Below are 19,292 nucleotides of genomic sequence, written 5' to 3'. Positions count from 1 at the left end.
GTCAGAAATTTCAGCTAACAATCTCCATTTCTAGTGTCAACCTAAGTTCAGTAGCCATTTACAGATGGTGTAGCACCTACAAGAAGAATAATCACCAGGAAAACTTCTTTAAAATATTTGTTTTGAAGAAAAGAAACAAGTCCAATGCTAACAAAAAAAAAACCCCAATGAAATAAAAATAAACTGCAAAAGAGGATTTTTATATTGCAATAAATACTGGTGACTTTTTGAAATATTGTTTAGGTGACTGTAATAACATAACGCTGAAACTCTGCTTCTACATGTACAGCCTGCACATGCACAGGTAGTCATAGATTTATTGCTATGATCATGCGTTAGACAGTTGTGTTGATTCTTCCATATCTTTAGAAGCAAGTAATAATGACAATTTTTGGAGGTAATAAAATTTCACGTGTCTCTCGTATTAATGCGTTTCTATCACTAGCTTCTTAGACGCATTTGGAAACAATCAAGTTCTTATTTTAAGGAGCCTTAAGATAAGGTATCTGTGAGCTCTACACTTGGGGTAATTGATCACATTTGTTTCCTGTACGTAGGTTCGACTCCTCTTTCCCTTAAACTTGGCATGTTTCTCATTACCCTATGCCTTGTTAGCCTAGTAGAAATGTTCTACCGTGGTGAGTGAAAACAGGACGATACTATTACAAACCACATCTAATCGGGGATGGCAGCCCTTCTCCATCTCCGGGAACTTTAGCACCAGCAAAGCCTTTCTGCAGAGCCCTCCTAGGGCTGGAGGTATGCGCTGCTCTTCTGCCCACGGGTTCAGCAGTGCTTCTGGCCTCCAGGCTGGAGTCCTACAAAGTGGTTCTGCTTCAGCATGGGATCGCAAGCACCAGAAAAAGATAAGAAATATACTGTGTTTGGCTTTGTTTCTGATGATGGGAAAGTGTTAGCTCTTCTAGGTAGATTCAGGAAGCATCTTTTGCCTTATTTGTCAAACTCCACATGGTAGCGTTTGTCTGCAAAGGGTTTTTTAATTTCAGAATACAACAGTATTTAATTAAAAACAGTCTTGTTATTCATAGCATTTTAAAAAAGCTATTAAACTTTCCCATAGCAAAAGAAAAAATACAGGCTTTTTCACGGTCTGTCCTTACATTGGGTTTATAAAGGTACTGTTGGAGTAGATCATACCCTGCTTACATTTAAGGAAAGTCATGGTGCTACATCCATATTTTACCAGCAGAGAATTTGTCCTCATTTATTTTGATTGAAAAACTGCTGTTATGTTATATTGTAAATGGACTGGTCCTGTTGCATGAAAAATATGCAGTGCTGTATTTTTAATTTCCTCTTCTTTCTTCTTTGCATTCCTTCTCCCCCTTCCCTACCAACAGTCACAACAAGAAAACTGGAGCATTTACCAGGAAGACAGAGGAGCAACTCTACCTCTAAACTCAAACCCATGCTTGTACGTGAACCAGCAGGGAGGATTTTAATCAGGCCTTGCTGGCTCTGAGAAATCACCTACGTACGGCGCAGAACTGCTGCAGGAAGAGAGGCTGGGAGGAGGCAGGCTTTAGAGGTATTTCATTTGACTTGCTATAGACTTGTTCCTTGTAATATCTCATTTAAAGAGCCAGGGAGTTTTTACCTACTGAGAAAATAGCCTATAACAGCCTTTAAAACTCTTGCAGCTGGCCAGGTTTGGTATTCCAAGGTAAAAGTCTCTTGCCACTAAGGGAGCTGCAATCCTTTCACTATGTGATGCAGAAAGTGTTTCTTATATACAAAACCTAATGTTGAAGCTATTATTAGCACTGCTGTCTTCATCTCGCTGAAGTTAATATTCAGAATTGGCTACCACTGAAATGTTTCAGTTTAGCAGAAAGCAAATACTTCATTAGAGGAATGTTATACCCAGTGATGGATCATGACTGAGTTTAGTTGATAGAACAAAAAAATAAAATTACTAAGTGGGAAAGAAAATCCTGTACTTTTACTGGAAAGAGATCTCATCAAATAATGAAACATTTCTGGCTATTTCTACCCTGAATTCCTCTCTTTACTAAATACGCTTTCCATGCTGCATTTATGCAGTTCACTGTAATCTACCTAATTTGTTCCCATGCTCTTTCTGGGCTGTCTTTCCTCTCTGACCATCTAGAGAACTTCACACATTGTCAACCTATCATAGGTGAAAGCTTTTGAAGATCTACTACTTTTCTCCTAGCCTAATAAGGTCAGTGACCTTTCAAGCTCTACTATTTCCTTTTCTATCATTAGCCTGATACGTGCATCAGCTACCTCTCAATTTTCTTCATCTCTTCAATGCCTCACTTCTTCCTTTGGACACTGTCTAATTAGGAACTTAATTTCCTCTTCCCTGATGGAGTTTTTGATAATAGAGAGATCCTATTCACCCCTGAATCACAGAGCAGCACTATGATTTCCTGCTCAGGGATGGCTTCAGGTATGTTAATTAATTTTCATGGTGGCGGCTCGGCCACAAAACCACAATAGACTGACAAGCTTATCTCTCCTGTAGAAAATCCAGCGGTGGGGAACAGTCCTGCCGAAATTCAATCAGCTTCACTTTGGAGCGAAGGAGAACTGCAGTTGTGGAAGTGGCTAAGGATGAGGATATGATGCCCTGCAGAGCCCGCGTTGCCTTGAAATCCTTTCTGGAGCCAGCACTGGCTTCTCTGCCAAAAGGGCACTGGATTTTGGGAGACTTTGTCACATCCCCGTTCCCCGAACCCCCTGTGCTACAGGAGAGGAACTGCCCCTGCCCCAGGGCCACGACCATGCCCTCTCTGCTTTTCCTACACATAAGTGAGAACCTCAGTCGCATGGGGGTAAAAGAGGCTGGGAGAGACCCAATCCTTTTTTTCAGGACTGAGATTTTTAAAGTAATTCCAAATAGCGCCCAATTTTTGCATGAACAATTGTGGGCACGGGAAATACATTCTGTGGGAAAACCTTCACGTTAATTTAAAAACAAAATGCTGTCCAAATTCAGTTGCTTTACACTATTAAGGAAATTTATGATTTGCTCAGTTTTCTTTACCACTTTCACTGCATTTTTCTTTCCACAGAGTCCCTGGCTGTTCTGCAACAAACCATGCCCTTCCTCCCCAGCAAGAAAGTATGCCAGGGCTCCTCTGCCATCTTTAAGGTGCTGAGAAGTTTTTGGTAGGATCCCCATAATTACTACTTTGCCTATGCCCATCTCTGTTGGCTTGCATAGCAAGTGCTGGGAGCAGACTTGTGCGTGCTGAAGTTGCTGGCGTTACATCAGGAAGCGATTTGGCAGCGTCTATCATGTCTGTCTGGGAAATTTGGGCTCTGCTGCTCAGTCTCTGATGGAAGACGTGCCAGGGCTGCCCTGGGGGTGCAGGGCTGGCAGAAGCAAGGACGCACCCCAGGGCAGATGCTCCCAAACCCCCCACCCTGCAACAAGGTGGCAAGAGACAGGAGAAATCACTGGCAGTCCTCTACCCCTCCCCATCACTGCCTCTTTTCTCAGTTTTTTTGTGGTTGGTGGCAAACATAAGTTCATCTATTAAAAAAAAAAAAACAACCACAAAACAAAAAAATCACACAAACAAACAAAAAAAACCAAACAAAAAAAAACCCAAAAAACCAACAGCAAAGCCTGCAGCGTGCTTGTCTTGCGTCAGGGACAGTTCTGAGGCCAAACCATGCAATATTGGGGTAGAGGCAAACATGAGGCTTCTATTCCCCTTGCACTCGTCCTCTCTTGATCTTTCCCAAGCAGTTGTCCCCGATAACCCAGGATAAGACCCGAAGTCTCCAGCAGAAAGCATCACCTCCTGCCATCAGCACAGCCCCTCCACGCTGGGAGGAAGGGGCTGCCGCGGGGTTTAGGCACTGGGGCAGGACTGGGGCAGCCCTGGCTCCCTGCCTCGCTTGCCGGAGGATTTTCTGGGGTGCTTGGGGCTGGCTCAACATACCCTGGTGAAAAGCTTGCTAAAGACCACCACTGGCACATGCGGAGAGGATTTGTTATCTAAATAATGCATTTTCTTGGGGTTTTGTTAGTCTTTTGAAAGCCTCCAAAATTTAAAGGCAAGCCTCGCCCGAAACCCCTCACCAGCACCACAGCATCTGTTTCCCTTTTGCACACCTATGTCTCAAAATGACCACATTCTTATTTAAATTTTAAAAGTGATCTACAAAGTTTCTTATTTATCTTTTGCCACTGAACTAAAGCATTCCCTTCCCCAAATGGTGTCAAAATAGAAACAAATTTGAGACCGAGTAGTGCACCTAGAGACCATGCGTGCTCCTATATGCCTGCGTTTGTGCATTTTCTCTTCCTTTCTTAAGCCGGGTTTTGAGATTTCAGTTATTCTGCAAACAAGACCCAAGAGAGACACAATTAGACTCCCCTGGAGACTGACCCCTTATAGTGCCCACCTGTAGCCGGACCCAGATAGCATCCCAGTGCAATGAATTAGCACTCTAAGCTGATTAGAGCAGCTCTGCACAACTCTATTTTATTGACACAATGAAGAGAGGACAGAAAAGGGCCTGAAATGAGAAAATCATTTCCATGCTGACTGAATTAAAAGAACAAAAGAGCTCCTTGCAGTTGCAGCATTCAATTTGTCGGAAAAAAAGGAAGCCACTTAATGGATCACAATAGATCTGAGCAGACAGATGAAATTTAAAACTTCAGCATGAGTGCGATTACCAGCTAAACATATTCTCAATCATTTCCTCCATATGCATAATTTAGTTGGATTGTTTACTTCGGGGGTTTTTACAAAAACACTGTGCGAGATGTTATCTCCTAAGCGTCTTTGCATCCCATTTTTCAGAATCGGGGAAGGTTGCTGTGTTGTTTGGTAATACATTTTGTTATAACAGAAATTATACTAAATTGTGGCTGGGTACGTTTCCCTTTCTCCCCTGCTTCTAGAAGTAAATTAATATTTTCAATATATGGAAACAAATAATGCAAGATCATCTTATTCAAAAGGAGATCTAAATTGATTATAAATCACATGCATTATTCTGCTCTGCTTAGAAGAGAATGAACGTACTGCAACTCGTATTCTAGCAAAATATATTAGTTTGTGCCACTATAAACAGCCTTCTCATTAAATTTAGGTTTAAGCTAACAGTAATAAGACAAGAATACAGACTATTAAAGGGGCTCCTGTGAATGATATATATAATTACTTACAAAACAGATATGCAATTTACTTTGGCATTTTCAAATCAAAATCTACTTGCCTGTATAAGGAAATATACCTTTAAAATAAACCTGTGAAAGAAATTGAAAACACCAGTATTTTAGGCTCCCTGTCCTCTAATTATGTAAAAGCTTGAATCTGACTCAGCCCTAATTCAAAAGTGAAAATCAGTTGCATGTGTAAAAATATTCAAGTTTCCCAGTATATATGTATGTTTTTTAAGTAATGAAGTATTAAAACAAGAAAATACTGAGCACCGTCCTGGGAGTGTGTTGGCACATAAATAACATCACTTTGCTGCAGATTCCTTGAGAGTTAAATATTTAAGATTATGCAGAACAGGACCCTTATTTTTCTACTCAAAATTTAAGAAGCTTAGATCTTCTTACAATATTTACAAATCAAATATCTCTTGCAGACCCAAATTTCAAAACAAAAGTCATTTTCTGAGCCTCACTATGACTTCAGAGCATCTGAATTCAGATCATTTGCATTGATTTACCCTGCCATATATTTTTATTTGCTGAGCATGTTTTAACCAGTTCACTTTACATCCTTTTAGCCATTAGGTTTGCAATTTTACCAGTGCATTTGCGCCTGTTTCTGAGGTTAAAAAAAAATAAAAATAAAAATTAAAAAAAACAGTAAAGGAATTACAATTGCTTATAAACCCCCTATTTTGAAGCTGATACCCTGCTAAAGAGAAAGCTGAGTACTGGTAGGATTCACTTTTGCTGGCTGCTATTACTGATTTGACTAAGCATTTCACAGGGGTAAATACCCAAATCATTCGGGGAATGACTGACACAGTATGACATGTGGTTAACAGCCTTACTGTGCATGCGCTTTGCTTTCAGAAGTTTTACTGATGCCAACGTAACCTTCCAAATATTTCATATTATAATTTTTCCCCACTCTTAAAAAACTTTTACAGCCATGTCTGAACCATTCAAAGGATTCTTAACTGGAAAGGTTACTGTAACCCTCTCTTTTTTCTCCCCCCCCCAACCCCCATTTTTTTTCCTCAATTGATTGAGCTAAAAGTTTTCTATATAAAAAAAGCAGCACCATGTATAAAGCTTTAGGATATTTTAGCAAACTCAACGTAGTGTAACTTTGCTGACAGCTTGTCACATTTCACTGACTGTCTGTCTGGGATCCTGCGATAACATCTGCATTCACTCAGGGCGAGAGCTTACCCTAAGACAAAAAAGTGGGTCCTGCCACATAATGCTCCATCATTCTGTCAGTTCTGACATGGCATCTGAATTTTTTTGAATCACTAAACACTTTTGGGACTCTGGTCCTTATTATCTTTCCTTAGTTTCTATACTCGCTCGGCAATGCTGAAAAATGTAAAATGTGCAAACAAGGTAGTGGACGGCCCGGGCTTTTTGTCGTCTAATCCTCAGCCCCTCATTCATGCTCACTGTTAATCTCTTAAGACATTATAAAACTGTTAGACAAAGAAATGTGAATACCTCTGCTTCTCAGCAGAATGGGAGGAAACCAAGGAAAATCTGGATCATGCTAAGCTTTTCTTTTCACCACAAAAATGGTAACTTAAACCTGTTGCATCAAATTATTTATAATTCCCAACACTAAGGCTTTTTTTTTTTTTTTCCTTCTTCAGCGTTACAGAGCAAGCCTGGCAATATCACAGGAGGAGGAACGCTACTGCTGAATTTTCCAAACACATCAAATGCGTCTGTCGCGCATAAAAAATTATACAAAGCCCATCAGAATACAGGCAAATTGGGTTTTAATCCCTCCGCTGTTTCATGTTCGGAATGGCACACAGCTCATCGTCCTGTCAGGGCTGCTGGAGACCCACTTTGGAGAATTTCTTTGCTGCGGAAAGACCGGGGGCTCGGTGGTGGTGGTGGGTTTGATGGGGAAGGTTTGGGGGGGGGATCCTGGATGGGGTACGGCACGGGTGCCCCCAGGCTGGCTGGAGGCTTCGTGGCTGGATAGGATGAGGGCCCCATTTCACATTAATCCAGCTCTGTTTGGAGCCGTCTGCTATTTCAGGTCATCATTTCACTCCTCCCGACTCCCACTGCTGCGGGGGCATTAGCATGGGGACAAAAGCCGCTCAAGCACCTATTCTAAACCCATTCAAACTCAAACCCACTAAAAATCACACCCGAAATGATACTGTTGCAATCAGCTAAATTTTATTCAGGAATGCTGGGGCTGAAAACCAGAATTTTCATCTTCTGCTGGTGCATTGTTGTCATGGGTGGCGGGAGCAGATAGTCAAGTCTTAAAAATGCTCCAGAAGCACAAAAGTATTTGAATGCAAATGCCAAACAAGTCACACGAGCTGAATCCCTACCACGAGGGTTTCTTTACACACACAGCAGCTTCTGTTAAAGTCGTAATTTTCAAATAACTACTTAAACTAGTGTGAAAACAGGGCATCATTATTTCTGCTTAAAACACATGTTTTATTCAGCTTCGCTTGCATCGGTGGGAGGGAACAGGTTTTGAGGACAGCCCTTGAGATGTTGCCTTTTTCGCAACAATGAGAGCCATCAAATTTGGGAGATGATTTGAGAAAATCAACTTTTGAAAGGAAATAGCGGGGCCCCGTACTGGTAGGGGTTGAGCTGCTTTGCCAAGAGTGGAAGTGGTGATATTTCAAGCAGAGGAAAGAGTTTGTGGGAGGTTCGGGCAGACTGTGTCCCCAAGAACGGTGAAGCACTGAGCCTAGATGGACTGAGGGACACTGAAATGTTGATATGAGGACAGCCAAGGCAGGAAAGGATACAGCAGAAAACTAAAACATATGCAGGCACTAAAAGGCAACCAGAGCCTGGTTAGCAAACTGTGTGGCCAGTCAATGCCAGAGGCAAAGATGACCATTATGGCGGCGACCTGCTGAAAACTAAAGTAAGGAGGATGAAGGCCAGATAGAAGGGGCAGAGGTGAATGGGACTTGCAAAGCATTCAGAAAAGGCCAGGCAGAGGGAAATTACAGGGTTCTTCATGAGGTTGAACAAGGAACCCAGCTGACTGCAAGGTTTTGGGACAACGTGGAGGACAGTAGCACCAGCTATGGGAGGAGGAAGGAAACAGTGATGAAGGAAGAAAAAAAGAGAAGTGTACTGCCTGGGGTCAGCAGGTCAAGGGATATGCGTTTTGAGACCACAGATCTTCAAACAAATAAGAAAAAAGGCCTCTTCGCATAGTCTTAACTAGGGGAAAATGTAAGATAAAGTCCTCTGTGCAAAAGAGAAGGCGTATTTCAAAGGGCATGGCAAGGCACTGCAGCACATCGCTGCTCTCCCTGGACATCAGCACCATCTCCCTCTGCAGACACAGAAGGTTTGGTAGGATAATTTCTGGTTTTAGCATTAAAGGAAGACAGAAAAACTGGTTTCTCTCCTCCTTGGATTCCTCCGTCGCTCTCGTTTGGGTGCCTACACATGTAGGTATTCCAAATAGGTAGACACCAAGTTAATGCTAGCAAGAAAAATTACTTTTTCCATATTCACATGCAAAGTTTGGCTTATGCAGAGGTTATCACTACATGACTGCTTAAAATTGGCTTTAAAGAATATTTTCTGTAAATGCGGTAATGCTGAAGCTTTCTCATACCCAAACTTCCATTTTCCCATCCCAGAGAGATTTCCGTTTTTGTACAAAACCAACATTACTGCCATGGTTTTGAAATACCCACTGCTGTAAGCAACAGAAATACTGTGACCGCAAATCTCTTAGAAAACATGAATATTCAGATTTAATTTTGCAAAAAATACCCATATAGTCACAGCTACACTTTTTTTTTTTTGAAAGCCAATTTACCACTTGAGACCATTTCGAGAAGATAGGAGAGCATTGAAAGTTACTCTCGGAAATCCTGAATGGCTATGCACCAGGTCTCCAAAACAGCATGTAAAAAGCCCGCTCCGTGCATGTTGCCAATACACTTCATCAAGTTAAGACTAAGAACAACACTTTGGGAAACCCACTATACACAAGAGCCCCTTTACGCCGTAGGCTTCACCTGATGAAATGTTATGCCTTTTGTGGGATCTTTTACATCTTTCCACGCTAAATGCTAGGACCGTACTTGAGAAGAAAGGCCTACTTAACATTTGTATTTTTTTTTTCCAAATTAATACTTATTGTATGCGCCAAAGTTAACGCGATCCCATAAAATCAGGCTGGATTATGACAACCTGTCTTCACTCCTGCATGTGCCACCTACCGTTCAGCCAGGAAACATGAGGGATGTCACGTCAATAAAACGCCGTATTAATACTCTCTGGGGTGGAAATACCCTATTAGCCAACTAATGTTCTCTATTCTTTATTTCCAAATAAGTATATTTTTGTACCATTCTGACGAACACACCCCAGTCTGCAGGCTCTAGCAAGCAGGAGTTGGGGGTTTTGTTTTGGTTTTAAAGTTTAGTGATGTCTTTATTAGACCAAATGCCCAGATTTCAATGGTACTGTTAAATCACACGGTGGTTTAAATGCCAAACCTCAGTGCTATAGCCTCTGAAGGGCATGTGTTCATTTGGGTTAATAAGCATTTTGCTGTACACTAACTCCTGTCTTCATTTGCTTCTGTTTAATGATGACCGCCTCCTCCTGCCCACATGTATGCTCGTCTCTCCACTGCTTGTTGAGCCATCAAGACACACCTTTGTTTCATTTAGTATGCAATTTTCACCTCTGACCCAAGAAACTAGTCTTAGGCTTCCTGAACTTTATTGCCTGTTAATAGACTGCTGGCTCTCTTTTCAGCAGTCATAGAAATGGTGGAGAGACATTTAATTGAAAAGAGGGACAAAGCTAGAGCCTGAAAGGCAAAGTCAGTAGGGCTTAAAAAAAAAAAAAAAAATCCAGAAATAATATGTTTGAGGAGCTTTAGATATTCTTTACAAGTTTGTGCCTCTTTACACAAATAAGACAGACCATTGATTTAATTATCTTGCCAGGGAACAATGGTGTAATACTCTGAATGGTGCTAAATGATTGATCTGGTAATTCATCTTCTGCTAACAACTATCTATGCATTTTGTTTCTCTCCAGTCCTCAGACCGATAACATTAGCAGCAATGTCACAGAGCAGTCCTGGGCTTTCATAAAACACCCACAGATGCTCTTTCCTGCCAGTATTTAGGGACACATGGTTATAATTTTGTCTGTATTTCTTTGTCATAGATTACTTTTAACTACATCTGTTCAATTAAAATAAAAAAGAAAGACACAGCTAGAGCCCATCAGCTTTATATCAAAAGTAGCCTTTTAATGAAATAGGGAGATTTAATTTTGCAAGTGTTCTGATGAGTGAGATACCTTTCTGTTTTTTCAGAAGTTCTCTGTTTGGTGAATAGTTAGGAAAGGACATTATTACAACATAAGGATATTATTGTACACGGAAAGGCATTATTAAAAGTGATTTATTCTTCTGTGTTAGGAAACTTATAGGAAAAGTCTGATAATATATTAAACTTGTTTATTATGGACTTCATATAATTTTTGAATAATGCAGCTTTTTCTTCTGACAAGAGCAATAAACTCTGCTGGTATAGACATACGTTGATTATCCCGAGTCAACTGTGTTGCTTAAAGAAACATGCCCAAACAATCAGCTTTTGACAGCTGCATCTCTTGTTATTTACAATAGCCATCACAGTAATAACTCACCATTTCTATATTAATAAGGCAGTGAAATTTATTATGATGGTATTGAAAAGTTATTAAGTACTGCATCCCAAGTGACAAAGTACCACAGCACTGTCACTATCCAAAAGCAGTTGCCCATCCATCACAAAGCTTTCCAGATGGTCCTGCATCTTTATCGCTCCCAGGTTGGTGACATCACCTGTTCACCCACTCAAAATTGATGATGAAAGCAAACAGATCTATCTTACTTACATTTACCAAATCAATTTAATTTTACAGGCCGTGGCTTAGTGACATATTGACTGTTTTCCTTAATGGCATCTACTGTACTTAATGCAAAGAACTCATCTTTGAATCCTGGCTTGCATAATGTGGCATTTCATAATAAATTTTTTATAACGTATTTATTTAATGGGAAGAATTATGGTTGTTTGTCAATTCTATTAGATGCAATTATTATTCTCTTCAGTTCTATCTTTTATATTTTTCATTCTGATGTTGTCTTTTTTAATGGCTAAATTCAATTTACAGGTTTTGTCTTCTAAAGGGACATCTGGCATACCTCACAATTATTTTTCTTCATATTTTCATAATCTCACAGTTCTACTCCAGTGACAGCTTTTCTCTCAGTTTATTTAGTGCTATTACTTGCTTGGACAAAGTGCTACTGAACTCAAATAAAATCTACCTGGGTCACGTTTCAGTAAATAACCACCACCTTATTTTGAAGAGAAATACAAACTCCTGAAACATCCCCCAGTTCTGCACTGAAGAAGGTAACAAGACTTCCTCCTCCCCTTCCTACTTCTGAGTCTACTTGACCTTTATGGTTTCACTCTGCTTCCCTCAGGAGTTAATGCTCCTCCTGATTAAATTAAAACCTCAGTGGCTTTGAGGGGAATACATACACAGACCTACAGAGAGGTTTCTGTGGCTTTAGACCGTGCCACAAAATGGGTGACTTCCTGCCCCCAGGGTTAAGGACATGGTGGACCATCCACCACGGATGGAGAAATAGTCAATTCTACACAAACCATTTCAGGTTTAATCGAGACAAAGGTTTTATGTGAGATTTCACAGCCGTGCCACACCAGCACCCGCTCAGCCTCCTGCACCAGCCAAAAAACTCTTCCTGATGCTGTCGCCACGTTGACTTTGGGTTGGCTCAGCGATGTATCAGCCCCGTGAGCAGCAGTGCCAGGGCTGGCTCAGGACAGGGGCAAGCGGCACCTCCCTTCTGGCAGCCACTACAGCCTCTCGGCTACCTTGTGCGATACAGTTTTGAGCATTTTTTGAGAATAGCTCCATCGTAGAGCCAAAGAGGGAGCTTTGCAGATCTTGTTCATGCTTCCCTTCCAGTGAGCAGCTTTGCCTGAGCAAGGCAAGGCTGTGGTCGTCATCCAAAAAACCAGCATCGTGTCCCACCGACCTCACAATGTGAGACTCTGCTTAATCATGTTAATCAAAGAATTCGGAGAATTGAAGAGTGGAAATAAGGAACAGTAGAGAAAGACAACAGCAGACTACTCTGTGCTGTCCCCACGTCCTAACACTCTTCCATCCACATGAAACAACCGAAAGGACCAACAGCTCCCCTTTGCTGTTAGTATATTTCATTCAAATGGAACGACAAGTCCTCCTGCTCCTATCTTGCTGTTCGAGGACCTGTTGTTTGCTCATTTGTAATTATAAACCGTCTGTCATCGGAGCAGGGAGAAAGCTGGTGTTAACAGCCAGGTAGCTGGTTGGGGTATACAGCTCACATCGCCTCTGAGAGCTACACTGTGCTCCTGAAGCATCTGTCTGCCTTGCTACAGGACTCCTATAGCTGCGGTAGCACCGGACTTAGTCACAGCCTCACCACAAGACACAGATGCAAACAACAGAAGAATTCAGGCTGGTAACATTAGCAGCACCATAAGTAATGTTGGTTTTGTACACAACTTTCGAGGGGCTGTCTTAAGCACCCTCGTACATACTCACCCCAGGCAAGATATACGGTATGAACTCCATCCTATGTGGCACTGAACACTATGTCCCTAACAGAGAGCTTAACACAACAGCTAAGCACATGCTTAACTCAAACACCTGGGTAATCCCGTTGATGATAAGGCCATGCCTAAGTGCTTTGCTGGAGCTCAGCCAGAGTGCTCTATGCCTTGCAAAGCTGAGCTCCAAATGGGATAAAACATCACCTATGTATTGAAGAAAAGGTAAGGATGTCACCCCCACCTGCAGCTGTCAGAAGTGGATGGTCTGTTGACCTGGGGGGGGGAATACGCTATCTGCAAAACTAGGTTGGTCTTGTATTGATCAAAAAGCATCCACGCCCCCCAACAATAAAACAAGTTATTCTTTTTTAATTCCAAATAACTGAATAACCCACATTCTTATTCCTGCTTTTGTTTCAATAATAATTTTGCAAAGCTTCCTGGAATCCCTATACTGCTGAAATCCATACGCAAGGAGAAAATGTAGGCAAGGAATCTGCATTATACTTCCCCACTTTCCGACCACCTGGTTGAGTGCTGGAGTTGCTTTGAATGTTAATGCTCTTAAAAACAATTCAAGGAAAGGTCAAGATTTGGTCTGTAAAAGTCAGTGCAGTGTGAAGGTGTCAGACAACAGCAGAAAATTAAGGGGGTAAGGGATAACTTCTATACACAGGGAGGAATCAGCTGGTAAGTAACTCCCATTGATTACAGTGGAAGTCTTTCGATGCTAAGAGCAAGAAAACCAAGCTATCAGTTTAGGTGCTACAACCTGAGTTTGGGAGCATATACATTAGATTCCAACTCTAAAAGCCTATACCTTTACATTTTGTAACTTATTATTTAATTTTCATAAAAGACAGATGGTACACCTAGAACCCAGAATCTCAAATAAACCTAAATTTACATTTCAAAAATGCCAAAAGAAAGCCAAAGAGTGCAGAATTGAAAGTTAAAATTGCAACTGTTCCAGTCCCTCTAGACCAGTGGGAAGCCTGTACTCCAGAACAATTTTTAGGAAGCTGTGCAGATTTCCCCAAAAACTCACATCAAAATTGTGAGAGAAGTAAACAAATAGCCAAATGGCCTCCTAATTTCCATTTAGAAGTAATAGCATCAGCTCAAGCATACTCTACCAAATCTGAGATGTTTTTCAGCCTCACTGTCATGACAGGAAAATATACTCTGCTCTATAAACAGATTATATGCTGCTTTATAAAGCTCTAAAATATTTTTTACTTCTGTGACAAGTTTGATTTATTAGAGTTTATTGCTCCTAGTTTTGCCTCCCTAGTAAAGAAATAAAAGTTTAAGATAAAAAGACCTGTGAAGAAATTGTCCCTATGAATGAGACTTTGAGTTTGCTATAGCAGTAAAAGACCTGAATTTGAATATTCGATGTACTCCAGAAGATGCCGGTTGAAGATAGGTGCATGTGCTTTGGTGACCTGTTCAAAGGCTTTCTTTGAAATATTTTCCCAGTTGTTTTTCATAGCAGGGCATGAACCATGATGAAATCACTAAATTTCTGTTCCCTTGCTTTTGTTTAAAAAAAATTACTGCCATCCCTTAAAAGCTTGTTTTCTTTGTTGATTAAGAAGCAGTCAATTTTCCCTTTTCAAACAACCACTGAGCAACAGCCTCCCGACCCCCTCGGATATTCGGGCTGCCGGCAAATACTAAAACCTTGGTGACAAACTGCAAAAAAGCTCGACCTTTCCCCTTGTCCGGTGACCCCCTGTTCGATTTGTACTTTAGCTAACCAATACCTGATTAGATAATGCTCGACTCTAGACCTACAAAATGAGATAAAATTCAAATTTATGGCTTTTCATTTAAACTGGTCTACAGCACTCTAATCATGACCCAAGCACAACTATATCACAACAAATTCTCTTTGTCCCAGAGTGTGTTTTATGGCTGAAGTATATAAATGGACACAATAGACATTGTTTTCTTGGACTTGCTCTGACAAAACTCTGCGTCGATGCCATAGGGAGTCCTGCTATAGGGGAATGCAAGAACAGGCCTCATGAAATTCCTCAGTCTTCTGCATCAAATTTTTCTTTATCATCAACTGCCTGGCTGCAAAATTTAACAGCAGCATTTCCTCCAACTTCCACTTCTCTCCCGACCACTACAGGCTAATCCTAGTATCAACTCAGATGGACATCAGTCACAAAAACTGGAAGTCAGAAGTATCCCGCAGCTGGAAATACCCAAAAACTATTACAACCTTTTGCAAGGGAACAAAAACATCCTTTCCAAAAATTTAGTTACAATCCAAATTTGTGTGTAGTTATAAACTCTTCCCTGCAACATGCGTGTAGGGGTTTTGTTTGAAAATTTCTATTTTAAGACTCTAGGCTACCTAGCAATCCTAAACAATTGCAAAAAAGGAGCAAATCTTTCATAGCAAAATCAGTAATATATGTAGAATCAGAAAACTGCTAAGGAAGATGTTACGTTTTCCTTCCAAAAATATTTTAATATGTTTATGCTAATTATTTTCTTGACAAGAGATTCTTCCTTCATCATCTTTGAAAGTCAAGCACCATTGTACATTCAGTGTTTCACCTTAAACTCAGAAAAATGCTGATAAAATGGAAAGATTGGCTTTTCCAATAACTTAATCACCGTCCCTGTAGTCACAGGGGAGTCTATTCAAGAGAATTAAATAAGTACCCAAGCATTAGCAATGTTACAACCCCACTGACACCAAAAAAGCTTAAATTCCCAAGACCGTACTTAAACCCGAGTAAATGATACCCTTCCCTCACCATCCCACGCTTCCTTTGACACTGCCTAAGCCCACACACCAGTAATAGCTTCTTTCTCCCTTTTTTATCCCAAGGCACAGGTCCAAGAAAGTGGTGGCTTCCAGAGCAGCGCCATGATGAGCATCTGGGCTGGGCTGGGCACTGGTAAGTTCTTCTCCAGCACTACCATGTCGCCCCACATCTGTCCTTTAGCCTCAACCTTCACTATGTGACATTTTACTCATTGTGTAAACTCTGGTAACCAACATTTCTTTGTCTCCCTTCAATTACAATAAATGTGCTTAACCCATTTGTTGGAAGAATAATCTGTTTCAAGCTCCCCTGAGCACCGCAGAGTACTTCTAGATGAGTGGTCAAATTGCAGAGGGACTCGACCGTTGATTTTGTGTGATTTTGCTCCAAGAGTTTTCAATAGCTTCTCCCCAGCTGTCCCAAATACATAACACTGTTCAAATGGCACGAGTCCTGCAGCTTGAAAGGGATTCAATCTGCCAGCTGGGCTTCCAGCACTATCAAGATATGCATTTTTTGTCTGGATTTTGTAGACCCCAAAACCCTAAATATTTTAAGCAGGAAAACTAGTCTCTAATATTGCAGCATATTATCAGCATCTAAGGTTGTGAAAATCAAGATGGTTTTTTCTTCAATTTTAATGGGGCTATCCTGCACTGTGCTACCTGAGGGTCCAGTCTAAAATACCCTAATTTTGGAATATGTTAAACCAGCAAGTACAGCCACGTATCAGCAGTTTTGCTCCAGTTTCTGTTATCAATATCTGAGCTTAATTGTGGTGTGGTTAAAGGTCAGATTTTATGGTTTCCTGGTGCCTCTTTCAAATAATGAAGATTTCTCACCAGCAATTATATTGCATCAGGGTCTGTTAACTCGATAGAGTGCTGCCAAGTCTATAATTTCTCCTGACACTATTCTGTCATATTGTCACAGGTCTCACAAGATTTTAAACAACTACATGGAAAGTTTGGAATGAACTCACTGAGTATTTATGGACAGTTAAGAGCAAATCAAACCTCTATTTTCCACCATATCTGCAAGGCTCTGCTCCACAGTGAAACTGCATTTTTCCTGGGAAAATGAACCTCCCGTCTCTCCAGAGGTCAGTCGTGGCCCTGGAGAGCCGTGCAAACTCTGCACTTCTCCCCTTATCAGAAACCAAAGGAAACGTACAGATGGAAAGCTGAGATTGCACTCTGTTTCTACAGCACATTGTTAAAGCGATGAATAAAACCGTGCAAGAACTTTTGTTACACCATAACACAACTGGCAACGTGCACCACTTGAGGTCTAAAGCCCTGACCTGACCACGGACCTGCAGCTCAGCCAAGTCCACGGTGATAGGTGATATCACAGCGAGGAAAACACCTTGCCCCCGAAGGCACAAAAAAGCAAGAAGCAACCACTGTACTTGCAAAGGAGGCCTTAGAGCTCCTTCAGGAAAAGCAACATTTCTCAGAGCATCCGCAGAAGTAACATGAGCCACATCATCCCCACGTGTGCTAGGTTTGACACCAGCATCCAAATGATCCATCATTCAGAAAATGAATGGCAAAATTCCCATTAAATTAAATGGAAGCAGGATCAAACCCCCAGCTTTCAAAGTCCCCGAGTAGCACAACGTTCTGCAATAGCAATTTTAGCCACACAATACTGGATTTTAGGGCTATTCTAATCATTGTCAACAGAAAGTGGTGAGTCACAACCCTGAAAGCAGCACGCAGTTTCTTTTCAAACAGATAGCACAGTGTCGTTTGCAAATGCCTCGCCCACGGATGTACTGCAGGACTGCCCAAGAGCAGACTAAAAATGATAAAGAAACATTCCAAACAAGGCAACTTCTTCCTCTCTTTCCCCAAAAGAGGCATCACTTGCCAATATCCACCCAGACAAATTTCAGGCATGAAGAGCAACGATAATTCCTGCCTTTTTTCTTTTTTAATTTACACTTGTTTCCATCCAGAAAGCCCCGAAAGGCCACAAAGCAGTCTTCCTGTACACAAATATCCCCTGGCTGCTGCAGGATAGGACTCAAATTCTGCAAATACTTCTGTGTTTATAGACATGCAAGAGTTCAACAGACCGAAATAATGTACAGTGTCTTACCTCCCAACCGTAACTGGGATCTTTAAGGTGTGACCGCTGCTCTCCTACAAAAGGGCCAAATTTTTCCCCTGCTTCAATCTTCCTTTTGGTCCATATCCCTAATCCTGCTCCAGGAACGTTGGATTCTCTGAGCTCAAACTCTGAAGGAATGGGAATGTCATCAGGAATGTATATCGGAGCCTTGTAAGGGGAGCTCTCCTTTGGTGTGAAAGCTTCACTGGAGCTTGCTGGAGAAGATGGCTCCTGAATGCCGACGGATGTTGGACACTGGACGTTTGCAGCCTCTCCATCAGCTTCTGGCACTTCCTCCAAAGGAAGTTCGGGAAAGCTTTCGTACAGACATTCATCACCTGGAAAATAAAGCCAAACAGTAGGATTTGAAATATTCTGACAGATTTTGCATATGAAACCCTTTCAGCCTGCACATGAAACGGAGAGGACAGTTTGGTAGGCAGGCGGCACCTTCATCCATCACTAGTCCTGCAGCAGGGCCTCACCCTGGAAGGAGCTGAGCCTTTTCCCTATTGCAGGCCTGGGGGTACACAGTGTTTCTTAATATTCCTGACATCAAAAGTGGTTTACATCATTGAACACAAGCGAGGGAATTACATACAGATGTATATGCAGGCACACCCTATTGTCCAATCTGGTCCGGATATAGCGCTTTGCATTGCATACTCTTTGAAATTACAATTGAAAGCCAGCATTATACGTTACAACTGAAATCTAAGTGAAGTGAGAAGCAGGAAAGCTTTACTGGTCTTTCAGAGAGACAGATTGAACTTAAAGTAGCCAAAATTAAGTTTGATGGCCTCCAATTAGTCTTTGGAGGAAAGGATCCAGCCTACCACACAACTCCTGGCAAGAACTTCAGCTGATGTAAATCAGTGTCTTACCATTGACCTCCAAGAAATGCAATGGTCTAAAATAAGTTCAGGATCCAAACAGCACCTTATAGAGAACATGAACCTTCTCCTCTTACAGTTGCAAAAAAACCTGGGGCAGATCCAAAACACATTTAAAAAAAAAAAAACAACAAACAAACAACAACCAAAAAAAAACCAAACCAAAAAAACCCAAAACAAAACAAACCTTCATCTTTGGGACTTAGCCAGCAAACAAGAAGAAAAAAAAAAAAAAAAATAGAAAAGAAAAACTCACTTTTTTTGACAGCTCAAAATGTAAGGCTGATTGTAAATTCCTTTTACTCAAAAAACTGAGTGACTTCAGCAGGGGCTTTAGCTGCACCAGCAATACAGTACTCAACCCAATAATACATGCAAAAGGAGCGAAAAGACAAACTAACCAAAAAACTTCTTAATTATTTACATTCATTTAACTTTATTAGCGTTACTGTACTTTTCCTACACACCAGAACACATTCCACTTAATTCTAACCTAAATAGGAGGTGAGAATACTATTCTGCAAGGAATTAAGTTGAGGGATCGGGTATTCAAGATCTGAGCATGAGGATATTTGCATAATATGGTTGGCCCAGAAATTAAACTGTTACGCTGGGCTTGGCATTCAGAATGACTCAGTTTCAGTGAAGAAACAGGAAACTTTAA

At 41.2% G+C, this 19,292-nt stretch overlaps 1 protein-coding gene across 4 annotated transcripts in view; it reads right to left on the bottom strand.

Moving 5' to 3' along the window:
- Nucleotides 1-17,797, bottom strand: part of MECOM (MDS1 and EVI1 complex locus) — a 190,037-nt gene extending 172,240 nt beyond the window's left edge. For 3 of the 4 annotated variants that reach the window (XM_049802916.1, XM_049802917.1, XM_049802918.1), the window contains exon 1: nucleotides 17,724-17,797. The gene's annotated coding sequence lies outside the window, so the exon portion shown is untranslated. The remainder of the gene's footprint in view (nucleotides 1-17,723) is intronic. The other variant, XM_049802923.1, reaches the window with a different exon arrangement.
- Between the last annotated feature and the right edge of the window lie 1,495 nt (nucleotides 17,798-19,292).

The sequence above is a fragment of the Accipiter gentilis genome, chromosome 6 (genome assembly GCF_929443795.1).
Source record: "Accipiter gentilis chromosome 6, bAccGen1.1, whole genome shotgun sequence".
NCBI lineage: Eukaryota > Metazoa > Chordata > Aves > Accipitriformes > Accipitridae > Astur > Astur gentilis.
This window is presented reverse-complemented; position numbering and strand designations above follow the sequence as displayed.